The 18383-nt window shown below is 41.9% G+C and overlaps 1 long non-coding RNA gene across 1 annotated transcript; it reads left to right on the top strand.

Moving 5' to 3' along the window:
* Positions 1-4470: 4470 nt before the first annotated feature.
* On the top strand, positions 4471-16862 carry LOC142768994 (uncharacterized). The gene is made up of 2 exons (XR_012885591.1): positions 4471-11544; positions 12078-16862. It is a non-coding gene; the product is annotated as an uncharacterized LOC142768994 (long non-coding RNA).
* The last annotated feature ends 1521 nt before the right edge of the window (positions 16863-18383 follow it).

Genomic DNA, 18383 nt, shown 5'->3' on the forward strand with positions numbered 1-18383 from the left:
GTGCCCAATAGGTGCTGCTACTGAATGTTCTTTTTCTCTATCAACAACGCAGCAGCCATTTCAAGTGACAATAACCGTGTCGTCTACAAGCTGTATGACGTTGACTCCAGATGCGGAAATGCAGCCGCACTGCTAAAGAAGCTTGACAAAAAGACGAAGAAAGGATTCGTTTTTTCAAGAGACGTGCCAGAACCGAAAAGCGAATGCAAATACAGTTTGCTGTGTGCAAAATAATGTGCCCAAACAGTTGCGATGGATCGAAGTCTGTGCCACGTAAAATAAAGGCATGTTTGCTAAATGTTTGCACCACAAATTTCGCATTGCATGCATAATCTTGACTTTAAATTCATGTCCATTTTTTTCTCTCTGTGTCTCTGTTCGCCACGTTATATCAGTGGCTATGGTGTTCTTCCGCTGACCAGAAGGTGGAGGGTTCAATCTCGGCCGTCGCAGTCGCATTTCGGTGGAGACGAAATGGTTGAGGCCTGTGCGCTGTGTGACGTCAGTGCTAGTTGAAGAGCACCAGATGGTCGAAATTTCCGGAGCCGACACTGAGCCATCTCGATAATCATACCGTGGTGTACATACAAAAAACGCTAAAGTAAACGTCATATTATTACTGTAAATAATAATAATAATAATAATAATAATAATAATAATAATAATAATAATAATAATAATAATAATAATAATAATAATAATAATAATAATAATTTTAATAATTTATTAATAATATTATCATTACTATTATCATTATTATTTTTATAATAATAATAATAACAATAATAGTAATTATTATTATTATTATTATTATTATTATTATTATTATTATTATTATTATTATTATTATTATTATTATTATTATTATTATTATTATTATTATTATTATTATTATTATTATTATTATTTGTGTGCCATGGTTTCTCATGTGTGCGTGTAATTTCGCTCGCGCCACTAAATGTACTTCAACATCATGTCCCCTTCAGTAAATACCCGGAATAAATAATACTCCTGGAATAATTTTGAAACACGAAAAATGTAGGAGACACATTCCAAGTGAGTTGGGTTAGGGAAAACTCAGCTGACTTGTAGGCTCGAAAAATAAGATTATCGTTATTGTCATAGCACTTATTAACTTTTTTCTGAATTCTTCCTCTTCATTTGGTGATGTTTTATTTCTTTTACATTACTTTTGTTGATAAGCATTAGTGCAGTTACCATCATATGTTTCTACATCTTTTCTTGGACAGCGATGGAGGCAAAAATGATGAAGGCCCGTGTACTCAAATCTGGAGTGTACGGGAGAATAACACTTATAGAACTCTTTTCGCTTTAGGTACATAACTTTTTCATAAATATTCATCATTGAAAACGCCCAGCTCAAGCAATCAGTTCTTGGCCGATCTCCCTGAGTGGGTATCAGCCAAATTTAAGGCGTCATCATCATCATCATCAGATCTGGGTGCACACAAATTAACTCTAGGCGGTCAAAATTTTCCGCAGCCCCCCCCCCCCCCCCCCTATGGCGTATCTCATGATCAAGCGGTGGTTTTGGGTCGTTGACCCCCATATATAAATCGATATTTTTTTGCCCAATCCCGAAGAGGGGGTAGGTGAAATGATATCCAGGCAACAAAGAAACAAGCGAATTCGCCACTACTACACAAAAATATGACGTATAATGCCGTAGTGGGTACCCTGAAAGTATAGTCCTACAAGTTACCCAAAGAGTGTTTAAAAAGGCTTGGAAAGGCCGCTGTTCTACCTTTCGCTGAAACTTTTCTGCGTGTTCCGCGCCGGCCGGGCCTTTTTTATAACGCCTTAGCGCTAAAGAGCTCGTTTTGCGAAATTTCGGTGCCGGCGTCGGCATTGTTGGTTGTGAGCAGGAATCATCATTCTGTGCGTGACAGAATATTCGAGAATGATGCAAATAAGATAAATAAACGACAAGGAGTCATCATCTTGTGCGTGACAGAAAATTCGAGAATGATGCAAATAAAATAGATATATGACAAAAAAAAAACCCTGGAACATAGTGGGCTCCGAACCAGTGTCGTTTCCGTCTGAGTGAGAATCGAACCCGGGTTGTTTGCGTGGCTAGTGGTTCTACTACCACACGATCACGCTTTTTCTTATCGGAACAGCGAAAATAACTTCCTCTGATTAAAAATGCAGTGAAAGTGGCTTTCATGCTTTGCAAACACGTGCGTCCAGTATACATGCTTCACAATGCCACAAGAAATGTAGCAGTAATTATGCGTGGTACAAGCGTCCACTGCCAATGGGCGTCAGAATACCTGATTATCATAATTGGCTTCGTAGTTGAAAGCCAGTACCCTACTACGAAAGGCACACGCACGCCCCTGTTTCCTTGAGGCTACATACAGTGAGTGCATAGAAAATTCCTAAAAGTTTCGTTCACTAAGTGTTTGTAATACGTGCTAGAAACCGAATGTCGCTATCGCGTTCTACTCCTAAAGAAAAAGCTTTAGGGCTCTCTTCCCCCCTTTTTCTCTTTATCTCAGGCGGAGCAGCTGCTGAAAGTGCTTTGCTTTAACTAGGTTCCGATGACATGCAGGCGTGCGCTGCACAGTGGAATGACCTGAGCTTACCTTGAATGATTGCTGTTTTCCATCTAGCTGGTTTTCATGTAATTATTGAAATGTTCGGAAACAGCTGTGTGTTGTTCAATCACACTCTCAAGCCGACAAAAAAATGTTATGAGCGGAGCTGTTTACGCCAGCAGACGGATGTAGTGTGGCACAAGAAAGTTATCATCATGCCCCGACAAGTGGGAGTCTTTTTTTAGGGGCGAGGCTTCTTAAGGCGTGGGTCTGCCCATCACTAGTACGTATGTAGTAGTACGTAGCCACCGGTGGCACATACCCGCTCTAGAGCGGGTATGTGCCACGGGGGATGCGAGATGGTAGATGGCGGTACTTGGAGTGTTCACTAGATGGAAGCATGGATGGACGGACAGACAGATTAGCATACGGATGGGTGGATGAATAGTCGTGCGGACGTACGGACGGACACAGATGGATGGACGAACGCATGGATGGACGCACGGATGGACGCATAGATGGTCGCGCGGACGGACGGACGAACGAAAACACGGGCGGGCTGACGGACGCTTCACCCCACTCATCATCATTCACTCCGTGGATACGCTGTGGTTTTTAACTTTCCTATTCATCTTCTGGTTCACTCAATGAACATATATATCAACTTGTGCGGCGTTGAATTAATACATCTGACGCATGAGCGAACAAGTGAAACGGCGCAAAAAAAAAGGCCAGGTCTGCGTGGAACGCACATAACAGTCGCAGCGAGAGCTGGAAGACCGCCCTTTCAGAGCCTTTTCTAATCACTCTATGGGTAACTGCTACAGTCACACTTGCCGGGTACATACTACGCTATTTGTGCTATAAAGCCCGGCAGATCCGACGCACTGTGGCAATCCATAGAATGTGAAACAGTCAGCAAAAAGCAGAATACAAGGCATTTCTGTCGCTTAGACAAGTAGGAACATTCACGCTAGAACATGTAGTTCAGTATTTCACTGTGGCATGTTTGCCACGCCTGCGTGAACGTACAATCTGGTATACATCATGCCAAGAAGAAAACTCTTGTATATAGAGCGCATGAACTGTCATTAATGCTCCTTACGCACTGATTACTTGTAGCATGGATGTCTATTTTTATATATAATATTACCAAAACAGTCTGAAGCGCAACAAGACAGTCATGCAAGTCATATCACACGTGACATACTGCTATGATTTCCATGATCAGACCTTTCTTTTTTGTTGACCTTGCGGCCACGTCATGCCATAGTGATTACGGTGTATATCAAGTGAAGGAAATCTTTGCCCGTACCTCCATGCTGTGCCATGTAAAACATCGCATTCACAACGCGCATTTCCACATATTGATCTTGCGAACCGGAATTTATATACGTGATACAATAATATCACGCTAAATCAATCTTGGTACGCAGCACAGAGTTCAAGGGACAGACAGACAGACAGACAGACAGACAGACAGACAGACAGACAGACAGACAGACAGACAGACAGACAGACAGACAGACAGACAGACAGACAGATAGACAGATAGATAGATATATAGATAGATAGATAGATAGATAGATAGATAGATAGATAGATAGATAGATAGATAGATAGATAGATAGATAGATAGATAGATAGATAGATAGATAGATAGATAGATAGATAGATAGATAGATAGATAGATAGATAGATAGATAGATAGATAGATAGATAGATAGATAGATAGATAGATAGATAGATAGATAGATAGATAGATACCAAAACGAGTGTGTTGGCGGGCTGTAATGTAGCTATGTTTTTTAAAGATGGTATTCTTCGATTATACATGTAGTGATTCTGTAATTGATTGATATGTGGGGTTTATCGTCCTAAAACCATCATATCATTGTGGGAGACGCCGTAGTGGATTATACATGCTGTAGTGTGGAGCCTGTGTATAGAACGCATGTGTATGTAAAAAAAAATGAATGTTATTTTCAATGCATTGCCAAGTATACGCATAGACGTGTGGTTGAACACCTGCTTGCCACGCAACTAGCCCGGTTCGATCCTTACTCAGAACCACGATTGTCGCTCAAAAAGCGACGACCTCGACCCCGGAATTTCTGCGAAGCAAGCTCTTTGACGCAACAGCGTTCAGATACCCAGGATCGAGTTCACCCAGAAACTCATGTGTGGCAGTCAAGCATTCCATCACATTGCTACGATGGTGATGAGCACACATTTGCAAATTGACCCTATAAAGGTGTAAGATAGACAAAGTAATCTATTTACCTTAGTGTATATTGCGTGGCAGACGACTAAAACAACAAGTATTTATCACACAATGCTAATTGCGTAACATATTTTTTGTTTTATTGCTTCCCACTTGCTGCAATGTGCCCCATCAAAATTCTTCATCTGACACACGTAACATAAAAAAACTACCCATAATACCTTGCAATTGTGTAGAGGGTGCTTTGTTTTTTCCAGGAAGGTGAATAATGGTGTAGTGGGTGTTGTCCTACTTCACAAAAACTGTTATTCATGGTTTAGTCGATACCTTGTGGAAAGCCTAATCGTCGATCACAGTTGGCATTTTCCCAACTCTAAGACGCACTGAAGGGTCGCATTAGGCGCCATCAAATTGTTGGTGAATTTCTCGCTAGTGAAATTATAGTCGGGCCTATATACTCCAACAGTGTTTCGCTAGTGAGCTTGTGTCAGCAAAATACTTCTAGCCTATAGACAGTCCTATGGGTGGTTTTGAGTGCTGCCGAAATAGGCTGTTAACCGTTGTGTTTTCTATCTCCAAGAGATAAACTAACAGTGTTAGGGCAGACGCACGCCCATGAAAGTTGTTGGGTTGGTGCCTACGATGAGCCAAGACCATATTCAATTGCGTCATGATATATAACAACAAGAACGCATTGACCTAGCAGGCCAAGATGACAGCCCCCAGATGTCTTATGAAGAGCAGCCTATATTGTATTTAAAGCATATGCAGCCCCTGTCGTCGGTATAATGAAGTAAAATTTTGATTTGGCCCTTAGATTCCCGCATTATATGTTAGCTTGGATTCGCCACGCAAAAGCAGTAAACACGGCTGGCTGCGAATAAATTACATAACCATATTTTATAACAAGAATTTGCATCATTCTTGTGCTTTCGTCGGTAGGAATTTGGTTGCATTGTTTTACTCGCGATGGCAAGACTTTCACAGCGAGCGTTACTGCTAAATAAAAGGTGCATCATCGTTCACTGTCTACACTGTTTCCTCGTTCTCATCATCTAACAAATTCTCTCGAAGACCCTTCACCTTTCTTACCTTCACTCTTTCTTCACAGTATAAATCTACGCTCGTTATCCTATCCTGAGGATATATTTTTTTTTAATTCAAGAATATCTACCATTGTGGATCAGAGCGAGAAAGTGGTACCGTAGAGCGCAACTTGGGACGAAAAACTGACAAGAAGGAATATACAAAAAAGTCATCTTTTTGCTTTTTATGTGCGAGCTTTGAGCAACAACTCATCGTCCTGAGATCGTTCTGATTGGACCAAGAAAGAGAGAGAAATAAGTAAAAGGAAGAGACAAGGAGGTTAACCTAGAAGAACTGGTTTGCTACCCTGCACAGGGGCGGGGAAATAAGGGTCGGAAAGGGGATAGAGATAGAGAGAGATAAAATAAATTAGAAAAACATTCACATGCGCACACATTCAGGGAGTTCCGATCACAGTCGTTTAGACAGGCCGGGTGAACGCAAGGAGCGCAAAAGCGCCTTCAAAGCCTTTTTTGTGCGACGTAAAGTTCTGTCGGTAGCGCACGATTCTTTCTTCCGAAAGAGTCTGGTTGTCCAGTTCATTTAGTGCATTGTAGAGTGAATGTCTCTGCGAGCAGTATTGTGGGCATTCACACATAATGTGCCAAGTTGTTTCGTCACTACCGCAATGGTTGCGTGCAGTAGTGTCAGCTATTCCTGTGCAAAACGCATATGCATTGGTAAATGCGACGCCCAACCATAATCTGCACAGCATAGTAGCGTCTCGTCGGCGTAATTTCGGAGGTATTTGAAGACTGAGAGTTGGGTCTAAGCTACATAACCGTGCGTGGATGAAATGTGACTTGTTCCATTGGGACGTGGTGCGCTTGCGAGCAAGCATGCGGAGTTTCCGTGCAGCGTCAGTTCTGGAGAGTGTAATTAATATCTGATCGCTTTCAGTGTGGGCAGAACGGGCAGCTCGATTGGCCCGTTCATTGCCAATTATTCCACAATGACTTGGAGGCCACTGAAAATCTATTTCATGTCCCTTTTCAATGAATTGGTAAGTCTTTTCTGCAATCTCAAATACCAGCTGTTCATGCGGGCCGTGGCGTAAAGGTGATAAAAGGGATTGCAGTGCCGCCTTTGAGTCACTGAAAATTATCCATTTTTGTGGCTGTTTATCGCTGATGAATTGCAATGCGGCACGAAGAGCTATGAACTCTGCTCCTGTTGATGTCGTAAGGTGGGAGGTCTTGAATTTTCTTGTCTTTTATTGGTATAACAAATGATGCCGTTGAACTCTTCTGTAAAACAGAGCCGTTGGTATATACGTGTATACAGCCTTGATACGTCTCATATAACAAGAACAGAGCAAGCTCCCTAAGAGGAGGTGACGACATATCTGCTTTTTTTTTTTTTGCATGCCAGGTATAGTTAGCTTGATATGAGCCTGAGTCAGGCACCAAGGAGGAGTCGAAGGCCTGGCGGTGGGTGTGAAGCATGTTGGCAAAGAATCGCGATATGTGGTTACCATTTGGCAAAATGACGAACGTAGTCTTTCTGCTGGTAAAGAGGCTTTGTGGTGGCAGGGTGTTCGAGCTATATGCCTTACATGTGTCCTTAGTGCCTCATCGTCGATCTGTGTCGTGATCAGATGGTCACAGGTGATTGCTATAGTAGCCTATACCTGGAAGGCAAGTGGACAGCATAAACACTACGATAAAAATGACACGCAATAGATGCGGCCGTGTTGTTTTCGCGGGTTATTGTTAACATGGGGTCGCTTGAAGGAACCTGGATAAGTTTAATTACAGCAAGTTCCGCATATTTGTTACTCGAATCTGTCTTTCTGTGTTCACGGTTGAGCCGGGAATTAATCCAGTTTGATATTAAATGTTCTAGAGAGAAATATACTTAGACCTACTTTATGGTCTCATAAAGTAGAGCCAAGTATATACATCTAGATTTGGCTCTTTTAGAAAAAGGAACCCCGGCAGTACAATATTTCTCATACTTCTGATTTTACACTTCTTCAATAAGGAATTCACTTAAGCAGCTAGACGCCCTAAATTACCCAGCCATTATCGCAATGTGTAAACAGCAGTGAATTACATACATTTGCTTGCCACAGTTCATGGTAATAATAATTTTGAAAAATAGAAAAGAATCCTAAATATTTGAATATAACGTAACAACTACTCTGCGTATGTGCTCGTGCACTTAAGCGGTGTAAAGTGAAATTGAAGATCTATGGTTCACACACGACATTTTTTACATAGTAACTCTATTTTACCGCGTAACTGATATAGCTAGCAGTTTAAGGAATAAACCTTTCTGTTGGACGTTATGTAATTCAATTTCCAAATGGGCATAACACAAATTTCAGATTGCAGCCTTTCGGATTCCTTTACGATGGCACCGAGGACGCTCACGGAAAGCAGGGCCATCTCGATCAAGTGCTCGCGCTGAAATGGATACAGCAAAACATCCAGAGCTCTGGCGGGGACCCGCACGAGGTCACGCTGTTCGGCTGGAGCGGTCGCGGTACATCGATCGTCTTTCACATGACTTCCACTTTATGCCAGGCTTCCTGGTGAAAAGGAAATCATAATCCGGCACACTGCTAACGAAGGAACGCGAATTACCTACATCAGCTTGCGAGATACATTCTCGCAGTTTCTGTCACCAAGGCCTATAACGAAACCCGAAATGATTCACTACTTAGGCGTACTATACAACACCCTCAAGCTTCCACGGATTTTTACTCTCCTTGAAACATATATGAAATACATACTACCGTTTGATTACGCAAAACTTCGACAGGCGCTTACCGATGCATCGGTTGACACGAATATCGATTGTCCTACCTTGGACACCGCAAAAAAACTGGCAGACCGCGCAATTTTGGAAGAAACCGGCAAGGGCGTCTACTTCTACGCAATAGATCACGTGTCTATGTGCAGCAACATTCAACCTTGGTTTGGAACGACGCACGGTGACGACATACCTCTAGTTTTTGGCAGGCTACTGGATGCTAACTGTTGCAGGGGTGATGTGTCCTTCGGCAAGAAACTGATGAAAATATGAACCGATTTTGCGAAAGAAAGGTAAGAATTAATGAAGTTGAAATAAACGAAAAGATCAGGGCCCGGATTCACAAAACTCACTTACGAAAACATTTTTGGGCAAGAGAAATTTTGTTGCGTAAGTCGATTCACGAAACGAAAAAAACGTAGTAAGAGGCCATAGTTGTCACATCAGCCACTGCAAATAAAGCGCGCTGTGACTGCCCGGGAACATGTCAGCAATGGTGATGCAGTTGCTATATTTGCTTACGTCACTGAAAAGTGCTCGTAAGTGGATTCACGAAGCGAAATTGTGCGTAAAAACAGCATGGCTGAGAGAAAATCCCAAGAGTGGTCTGGACCACTCTTAGGAACAATGTGGCTACTTAGAACCTGCTGCCGCAGCGGTATACTTTGGTGCCCTGGCTGGTTTTGAGTTAATTCACGCCCATTAAGGGCTGCCTGATGACTGCTGGTGCGTTTTTATTTCTTTCGGCGCTTTGAGCTTCGCGTGTTGTTTCCCTTGTACGCAGTGGATGGTGTTGACAACCACCACCGTCCAATAAGTTCGAAGTCGCAGTAATTGAAGAATTCTATTGGGCGTCAATGGCATAAAACTACGCATGTAAAGATTTGTGGTTGGATGAAAACCAATGTGATACGTGAATGATCGGTGCATTCGAACGCGACATGACATAGGATCAACCTTATTTGTTATGTTGTTGTGTTGCGCCCCATCTCATCCAATTAACAGTGCGACTCGAGATCCTTGCCTCATTGGTGGAAATTACCACCAAAGAGGTTAATGGGAGCGCATTCTTTGCACGCTATTGGAAATAAAAATGAGAGGAAGTTTTCAGTGAGTGGTTCATAAAGTTTGTGCTCTAGTGTACTTTCATTGGCTCTAACTGTCCAATGGTTGCGATCTCTGAAATACAGCTGTCGATACACTTTGGGACGATCTGGAAAAAAGCGTACTTTGTAAACCAAAGCCTATTAGGGGTGCGCGTGATTACGCATGGAACTACAAACAAATCATGCATCTTCACCCTCACTGTTCAGACACCGATATTGACCGTGATAATATGGCAAGCAATCGGAATGAAATGACCCTAGTAACTTTGTATGACACCGAAAATATGCAAACCCTCACGATTCTGGAGCAAACCTTGGCTGAATTCATCCCTGCGTCAATTACCAGCCATTTAACTTGGCGCACGAACATCATTCAAAGGTAGAGCGAGCCACTGACATGTATTTTGTGCGATGCAGCGGCCACTTGACCTGAGAATAATAGCGTTGCGAAGGCGAATCCCCTGTCGCATGCTCTGATCGAAGCAGACGACAAACGCGAGCAGACGACGGCTTGGCCGACAGGCACAGCTTGTGATTGGTTGTGAAGCAATACCCTCTACATCAGCTCACTCCGTGACGTTGCCAAAACACTTCTTTCATCTGGCACGCCTGTCCTGTTCGTCATATCACCCCCCTCGCACATAAGAGAAATTTTTTTCACGCCGTGAAAATAGTGCAAGTACTTTCTAAGAGCTCTCTTACGTGCGGTGCAGTTGTCGAAAACAACATGGCGTCGTAAACAGCATATCGGTCGGTGCGACTTTCAGCAAATGCTTCTCGCACGAGTTACTTCAGCGTTTGACCGGATGTGTTGTGTTTACAGCAGCTCTTTCGATGCGTGTAAGCAATGCGGAAAGCTGTGGCAGTGCAATGGTGTACGGTGAAGCGCAGCGAAGCCTGTGCGTCGGTGTGGTTATCAAGCGGGGATCGGCGTCGATGTATCGACGGCAACTAGCACTCGAGAAGCCTGCAATGTGTGTTTGTGTGCCGGTAACAGTTCGTTCGCTTGACTTTCCAGTCTCTCAGTTGGGTGCTGTGCGACATTTCGGATTTACACGTTTCGACACGTTACTTGAGTGACCCCAAGTACGTACGATAACGTATGAACTACGCGCTCGGTTCTTGCTTCGCCACTAGTTAGCCCGTACGCTTCTATTTACTTGAGAGCAATGTACTGTTCGGGAGTGAAACGATGTTCGTTGTGAACAGTGGTGCTGTGTTGACGTTCGAAGACCTGTGAACAAGCTGTGCTCGTGTGACCGAAAATTGAAAGACAGCGTTGATAACTGTTTTGCCCGGCGAAGTTGTGGTGGGGCAGCTTGGCGCTTTTGTTTATTAAGTCGTCACTTCTCCTTTTTGTGATAACCATAGTCCTAGCGCTGTGATGTGATCAACCAAAACTGCGAGATGCTACATTCTGTTGTGGATCGTGTTACTTTGAAAGCGCGCCTGGACTGTTCTTCGGTAACAACTTGAGAGTTCTATGTGGCAGCGAGAGCCCGTGAACGTCAAGCTTCCCTTCGGCCCCCAGAAAAAGCAAAGATTTCACCGGTGCCTTGCTTTGGATGAAGTTGTAGGCCAATATCGCCTAACTACAGGTTTCCGAGTTCGTCTGGCCATCGTTTTTCACGGCACTAGAGCCTTGAAAACAGCCGGTCATGGCCAGTTCTTACACTTTATCAATGGACGTGCACGCCTGGCCAGCCCTTCATTGCTGTCATTGGCAGCTTCCAGTCTGCAGATGCCCTTTGCCTGTTGGCCGTACTTGGTTGTTCATGACACAGACGGCTACTAAATGCTGCCATCGGTGAGTTCACCTTGCAGAACTAAATTTCACCAGTACTATAATTCACGCAGTTCTATAACGTGTGCAAGTTTTTAAGCCCATCAGATGTAATGTTTCTCTATGGTAAGTTGAAGCATGAAAAATATACTACTACTGTTATATACATACATATATTAAGAAGCAAATACATAAAAAGTTTTTTGTGATTTGATACAAGTGAGCTCTTGTTTGATTATGAGGTTGGGCCTGTCGATTGACCACGTTTGATAGTTGGAAAGTTAATGTGAATTTATTTTTCAGAAGCCAGGTTGCACTCAAAAAATTTATGTTATTTTGGAAAATTAGTTCTATAGACGATTACCACTGTGCCAGTACTATACTTCAGTAGGACATATATATTGCGGTACGTAAATTTTACATGAGGCTTCAGTTTATTTCAAAGTGATTATAGCAGATTTTGGTCACATTAACGAAGTGATAGCTTCCTCAAATAAGTATTAGAAGTGAGTGCTTTAATGATTGTTTCTAAATATCTCGTTCTTGGCTCTTCACAGATCGCAGAGATTGGTTTGTTAAGGTCCTGTGATTCATCGGTTGAACATTCTGGCACATCAATCCTCATCATTACTTGGAGCACCTGTACAAAAATAGGAAGGACGCGTTCTCCCTAACTATGCAAGCCTATGTCACTGCTGGGACTGTTATCATTCAGCGGATGGGGCGTGGAAGCGTGCATGGCAGCCTCATCTGGAAGGACTGCGATCTGCTTGGGAGCTTCGAGGGCACAAAACTGCCTAACGGCTGGCTGCAAGGTTAGTTTTTCTTTAATACATACGATTACAAGAACACCACTTACTGTGCACAAATTGAAACCCAAGCATGGTTGCTTTCAGTGGATACCTGTAATATTCTTACACATAATTCTTATTCAACATTTATAGAACTAAATTGCAAGATAATTGAGAATGTTGAAAGCTGAAAGCCTGCCGCTTATGAATGAAACTCCAATAATCTGAGGCTCAAAAGCTTGTGCTTCGAAACGAGCACAAATACTTTGATTCCTTATTGAGCTCTCGAGCTTGTGACTCCCTCTGTGGATCAAGGGCTCTGGAAGGAAATAGCAAGTGGGTGAAAATTGCCTGGCTGTTCACAACTTGTAAGGAGAAAGACCTATTGAAGAAGCTTCAGATGACATAAGGCCAGTAACTGCATCGTTTACCTAATGTAGCTTTTTCTCTCTCAGTGCTGTTGCTTATGTTTCAGCCAAACATGTTCACCACAATTGCATAGTGATATATATTTTTCTACAAATTGTACCTGACCTATGTATGCATTGCTGATCTCTAAAGGTGACGTTCAGTGTGTTTCAAAGCCATGGCTTCTCATTTCTCTGTCTGTGGCTAGCCTATTTCAGCAGCAGAGCGATGCAGCTAGCACACATGCAATCCAAGTCATGGAGCGCTCCTTTGGTGTTCTGTGCAGGACGCAGCATATCCATCCGGCAAGACACTGATATCAACAATAATGGTGAGTGTTGGTGGCACCTGTAGGAGCCCGTTGTGTTTGTTGCGTATGATTATTTCCCTTGATGAAGTGCATTTTTGAAAGGTTTTCTTCATTTAGAATAATAGATGTCAGCAACAAGCACACTCATAATCCACAAGTTCTTTGTTTCTTCTAGACTGCCCATTTGCTCCTATACGCAGTACGGTGAGCTGGCTATGTTAGACAGCCTTAAAGTTATGAACATTGGCTGTTGCGTTGTAATGCAGTCTAACTTGTATTTCTTAGTGAACTTATTTGTGGTCTGCTTCTCGCACCTAGTGTAAAGTCAAAATAGAAGAAACTTTATTGGCTTTTTATGTCTGGCAGAAGTTTCATGCCTTCATCTATAAATTTGTAGTTTTGCTCTTGTATCATATTAAATATATTTTCAGTCTTCACTGTTTGTGTGTGTGTTGAGGCTTGTCATTGGCTTCTGAAAATACAATATCTGTAAATATGAGCACATAATTGACAACTATACACTCTTGCATGTAGCATGGTTGTAACAATGATCTGTATTTTTCTAAGTTCCAGCAGTAACAAGGGGTTTGGTGCTCCACGGTCATGTACAGTGTATCAAGAACAGAGCACAGAAGACCAACAAGTATAAAGGGACTGCCAGTGACTGTTCTCCTGCTCAAAGTTTACAACAGCAGAAAGAGCACATTGTGACATCAGGAGCAGCTGCTGCTTAACTTCTTAGCAGTGCATTATTCAGCAGTTCATTTGCTTGCATTCAAAATTATTTAAATTTTGCATGGAAGATACCAAACTATGACACTAATTTAAAGGCTGCTGTAGTGTTAGTGGGCAAATATTTTTGAGCTGAAGTTTTTAACATGTGTGTTAAGTGCCTGCGTGCCTCTACATTTGCATGCCAGAAATCACAGCATCCATGGTCGCCAATGGTAACTGTGTCTGCATTCTTTGTAGTACAAGAAGTAAAGCCATGGATGCAGTAATCATGTACTTAGTCGATGTAATCCTTCAGTGTACACTCATTTGTATAGCACCAATGATGCCATCAGTGTATAAGCTCTGGGAAGTGAATCTATGTGGATCATTTTATTTGGAAGGAAGTAGATCATCACTACTCCTAGTATATCTTAACAGAAGATTTTAGTGCTTGGGTATTATCCCACTGCCTGTCCGTCCTTCAACAGTCTACTTATCTACTGTGTAAGGGTAACTTTTTAAATGTATACTTTGCTCGGATAGGTTTGTTCATAATGTAATGCAAGTGACTTATCATCTATGCAGCTCTACTCAGACTAGAAATAAAAGTGCTTATTTTATATGTAGCTATACCATGCATTCACTTGTGTTTTTCTAGGTGCCTGTACAATTGTTTAGCCCTACAAAAGTGCTGGTATACTCTAATATTGAATCTGGCATCTTAAAATAGTTTGTTAGTGAAAGTAAGAATGTGTTTACAATCAATATTACTATTCTCAGATGAACTGTGAAAACTCTGTGGAAATTTATTTACATTTTTTGAACTTTGTGAAGGCAAATGTTGTTATGTTCTTTTATTGTGGTCCCTGTATCATGCAAATGACACATAATTACTTTGCAGTGGCATAGTATTGGTTGTTATTTTACGCATATGTGCTGAGCAACATCGCAGTTGAGGCCAGCAGCAAGACATACATGCAGTGCACTGGAGCATCACCTCACATAGTGTACAGTCTTTGCCCACCAGTAAACTCAATATTTTTCAAGCAGACTAATAGACAGCTGTATGGGAACTGTGTTGATGTGCAAACTTTGAAGTCTTCTTGAGGAGTGTTTTTCATCATTTTTGTCCAAGTGAAGTAGCTACCCAAGGCCACAACTGGTGGGAATGTGGTGGTTTCCTCTCTCCAAAAGCACTCTTACCAGCTGCATCAATGTTAGCATGGGGTGAATTCACGAACTGGAAAAATAATTGGTCTTTGTTTTCTTGGCCGAAAGAGTCGCTTCCACCGTTGAGCCACCACGACGCGCCAGAATAGAAACATTTAGCTAAATAAAGTTGATTCTACTTTGGGAAGTGTTTTGGGGAAACGAAATGGCACCTATAGCTGTCAATATAAACACTGTTTGCACCAAGGAGCTTAGTAGCCTATAATTGTATTATTCATGTTTTGTCTAGAATTTACTCGTGCTGTGCCGCCAACTTTCAGCCCAAGTGTCCTAACATGCTTTGTTAGTGGGTTGTGAATGAGCCAAGCTATGTAAATAAACAAAGTGATATTGCAGACATGTACAAAATATTGATGCACAGCCCTTTTCTTTAGCATGACATTGTCAAGGGCTTTATTCTTGTGTTTTTTATAAAAACTGCTTGTCACTGGGCAGCAGCAGAAAACTATGCATCAAGCTTTTGCGAGATAATTCGAGAAACACCGTGTTCAGACATAACAGTGCCGGTGGATATCTCTCGTAAGTTACTTTCTGTAGTATATTCAAAATGAGTGTATTAGAATTGTTGTTTTATAGCCATTCATTTTAATATTTACACTTGAGTGTATGTATGTATGGGTGTACATATGTATATGTGTGTGTGTGCGTATATGTATGTATGTATGTATGTATGTATGTATGTATGTATGTATGTATGTATGTATGTATGTATGTATGTATGTATGTATGTATGTATGTATGTATGTATGTATGTATGTGTCTTTTAAATGAGAATCCGTTTATCATTGGTGAGTAAGTTTGGTAATGATTTGGCTGAATTTGTTTCTAGTTATTTCTCTTTTGAGCCATTATACATTTCAATTTGTTTTGTACTGCATAAAAATAAATGTAACCTTACACAGAATATGTGTGTTCGAAGAAGTTTCATTTGCCAACCTACAGTCATGGGCAAGAAATTGGGTAAAATGGAACGAACCTGCGAAGATTAGTTTCGAGCATAGCTACTCTACATGGCATATCTCGTACACATTGCGTTGGTTTCGTCGATTTCAACCTTTCAATTTTAATCAGAATAAGCAAGCTATCACCCGTGGTTGTATATGTGTGTGATATTTATGCATACTGTGATACCGGTTCGCAATTACAATTAAGGTCACAAACCTAGTCAAGCTGAATACACAATTTTTGTCCACGCACTTTTCATTTCGTCTGCACTGGAACTGTTGTTAATAAAAAATAAACTTCAGTTTAGAAATTTATTCTAGTAGCCAAAAGCAGGGTATCTCTTTATCACACAAATCAAATTGCCATTGTTCTGTTCCATTCGGGACAATACGGGACCCTCTCAGCAGAACTCGATTAACTGCTATAGTTCATTTTAACCATTGACAGCGACATTACACTGAAGCGTGCAGCATGACAAATAGCGGGAGAGAAGACACAAACTAATCACTCTGTTTGCATCAGTTCTAACTGTCCGTGCTCTTTGGTCTTGCTGCATGTGATGATGCCCACCAAATTAGCACGAAAGCGTGTCCCTACAAAGGCAGTCAACTTGGCTGCAAGCAGTTAGCTCACTGCATGTGTAGATTTTCTTCAAAACACTGTGAAGACTGATTGCTGGTCGAATATCCAAACACGTGAAAAGTAATATACCAGGTATGATATTGGTATTTCAGCACTGGACACTTTTGCGATAATAGAGGATGGAGGAGAAAATTATGAACCCTGAATTGTTTAATTTTTGAAGGAGCACAGTACAGCGCTTTTGGGTCAAAAGGGGAGTGAAAGAAGCAAGTGCGAAAGCCTACTTCTCAAAAACTTAGTACCCGCCACCACGCATAATGTCAGGCCGGGCAACCGCTTGAAAAAAAAAAAGTGCTCAGTGATTCTGCGAATCGAACCAAGTACCTCCTAGATTGTAGTTGAGCGCTGTAACCGCTCGTCCACTGCAGCAGTGCTTGTGTTCGCCTTATTGCTGATATATCGTCATTCCTTTGAATGAAGACAAATGCAAAAACGTCCCGTGAAACTTTGTCAAAAATAGAAAAAATAGTTAGAATGCGTTTTCCCAAGGTTACTAGAAGATAGAAACCGCCACGTGTGATTGTATAACCGTGCGCTATTTATTCTTGTACATTACTGTCATGACGTTGGGATAGCCGGCTCTAACGTACGCTACCTTCTATAGTTTTCCAAATATAGATAAGAAAATAAAAATATATATCGGCCTGTGACAACGCTAATCAACTATTATGAGTTCACTGTCACTAGTGTCACTTTCACTAGATGAATGCTCAGTTTGCTTTCATTATCGTTATTTAGGAAAGTTTTGGCTCATTAACTCAACTCTCTTAATTAGCATTGATTCTCACACCTAAGGACAGTCACACTTCATCTCGCTTTCTGAGTGGCTGTCACTCTCATATAACGCGTACTCCACTTTTTTATGCTTGACGACATATTGAGCGCTAAGAGACAGGGACAGGAGAGAGTGGACACCACTCTCTCCTGTCCCTGTCTCTTAGCGCTCAATATGTCGTCAAGCTCCCTTTACCAACACGCCCAAAAAATGGCACTGCTAAAATTTATTTTTTATGCTCTCCGAGCATCTGACCCTGTTTTGCGGAGACTTTCCCTGACGTCTGCTGGGCCAGAAAATTGTCTTTATTATCTATCAATTTCAAGCTTTCGCGAAGCCGAAACGAGAGTCTCTCTCTCTTTTCATCCTTTTCGCACGTGTGATAACGTCTCTCGACCTCCAGACTCGTATACACGTCCCTTGCTTTGCGCACTCAAACAACGCTGGGCGAAATATTTGCACCGTTTTTTGTGAAAAGCATTAGCACTGAGACACCTCCCGATGAGTCTCCCTCATTTTACGTAGACATATACCTAAGCGTAAGCGTATGCACGTTCTCGCATTCCGGCTTTATAAAAAGGCTGCGGTGCATGGAACCAGCGAAATTGCGCTCACAATTTCATTTGATTACTGCTGTTATCTATTTCCGCACAATTCGTCTGCAGGCACCAAAGTCGCTCATGTGTCTTGTAATAAGAATATTGTAACAAAGGCTACCTTTGACTATAGGTACAAAACACCCTTACGTTCACCACTATACCGTGCTAGATGGCACCGAATTTGTTAAGTAGCAGCGCAGCTTCAATGAAATGTAAGGTAACTGGTCGCGTTAAATAGGGGAAGACATTCGAGGCACATTTTCAAACATTGCATGCATCGATTTATGCGTGGTTTCATTTATGTGGTACACCTGGAGTGTTGTTTACTTGTACTTGGCGAGATAGTGCATGGATTGCTCGATGACTTAAGGCCATCGAGCAATTTCGTTTTTAGCTACAGTCGTTGATGAAAGGCGAGTGCTTGGCTTTGCACAGCCCGCCAAAACGCC

The sequence above is a fragment of the Rhipicephalus microplus genome, chromosome 8 (assembly GCF_043290135.1).
Source record: "Rhipicephalus microplus isolate Deutch F79 chromosome 8, USDA_Rmic, whole genome shotgun sequence".
In the NCBI taxonomy this organism is placed as follows: Eukaryota; Metazoa; Arthropoda; class Arachnida; order Ixodida; family Ixodidae; genus Rhipicephalus; species Rhipicephalus microplus.